Here is a 1,717-nt window from a genome sequence, read left to right as displayed (position 1 = left end):
ACCTCGGCTCGCGCGCCGTGGCGCCGCGGCGCCCCTGTCGGGGAGGCGGAGGGGGTTGGTGCACTTTTTTTCCCCCTCCTCACTCCCTCCTTCTCCAAAGGACCGGGGTAGACCAGTAGTCTCTCCCTCCGAGCGTCCCTCTTTTTTTTCCCGGGGAGGCGGCGGGTCGACCAGATGTCCCGCTGGACTCTTTTTTTTTTTTTTTTTTTTTTTTTTTTTTTTTTTAATATATATTAATATAAATCTGTCGGGTCGACCAGTTGGCTCTCTGCACTGTCTGTCTGTCTGTCTGTCTGTCTGTCTGTCTGTCTCTCTCTCTCTCTCTCTCGTTAGTTCGGGTCGACCAGTTGTCCGATAAAGTCTTTGGCTTTCAAAAACTAAGTACCGAGGTCGACCAGTTGGCCAAGTGAACGTGGGTCGACCAGTTGGCCTTTTCTATGTCTTGATGACTAGATGCCGTTTCTAAAAGCATTGGTAGTATGTTTAAGTCCGTCTCATCTGTCTTTCTCTCTCTCTCTGCCCGCCTGCCTATTTATCTATCTATCTATCTATCTATCTATCTATCTATCTATCTATCTATCTATCTATCTATCCATCCATCCATCCATCCATCTCCTCTTTTGACTGTCCCACATGCATGCATGACACGTACAAATGGGGCCGGGGGAGAAGGAGGCTGTTAGTTCGGGTCGACCAGTTGTTCGGTAAAGTCTTTACCTTTCGAAAGCTAAGTACCGAGGTCGACCAGTTGGCCAAGTGAACGTGGGTCGACCAGTTGGCCTTTTCCATGTCTTGATGATTAGATGCCATTGTTAATAGCATTGGCAATTTCTTCGAGTCCGTCTTATCTGTCTTTCTTTCTCTCTCTCTGCCCGCCTATTTATTTATTTATTTATTTATTTATCTATCTATCTATCCATCCATCTATCCTGTACATATATCTGCAGGCCAGACAATCGAACTCAGAACCTCTGGACGTGTTCTTAACCTCCGAGCCATCTCTCCAGACATCTGCTTGTTTGCTCATCTCTCTCTCTCTCTCTCTCTCTCTCTCTCTCTCTCTCTCTCTCATCTATCTCCTCTTTTGACTATCCCACATGCATGACACGTACAAATGGGGCCGGGGGAGAAGGAGGCTAGTGTGGTGAGAGGAAGGTTGGTTGGTCATCCAATGGTAAATAAGGCTGGGAATAAATAGCTGAATATTAATTCATTTGAATAATATTAAAACTGTTCAAGTAGAAAACAATTACTTTCTTTTCTGTTTGCCCAGAGATCTGACTGAATGCAACTTGGAAAGAAGATGGCCCTGCTGGACAGAGACCTCCCTCCTGATTTGGGTGGGTGGGGTGGGTGGGTCGACCAGTTTACATGTTTATTTCCATGTTTTGTCTTGTATGGATTGAATGGATGTGTCTCATTTTTTTTCTATGCTTGCTTGCTTGCTTGCTTGCTTGCTTGCTTGCTTGATCGAGCAATGACTTCTTGTGTATTTCTTTGCTTGCTTGCTTACTTACTTACTTACTTACTTATCTATCTGTTCAGCCCATCTCATTTACTTACTTCTTTAAAAAATGACCCACCTAGTTATTTACTTATTTATTTGTTGATTCATTCCTTCACTTCCTTATCTTCTTTCATGTATCTGCTCAGCCTGACTCATTAATTATTGAATGTTTCAATTATTTATTTTTATTCATTTATTCCTTATTTGTCT

The sequence above is a fragment of the Chionomys nivalis genome, chromosome 25, assembly GCF_950005125.1.
Source record: "Chionomys nivalis chromosome 25, mChiNiv1.1, whole genome shotgun sequence".
In the NCBI taxonomy this organism is placed as follows: Eukaryota; Metazoa; Chordata; class Mammalia; order Rodentia; family Cricetidae; genus Chionomys; species Chionomys nivalis.
The sequence above is the reverse complement of the archived record's forward strand: the minus strand, read 5'-3'. Positions refer to the sequence as shown.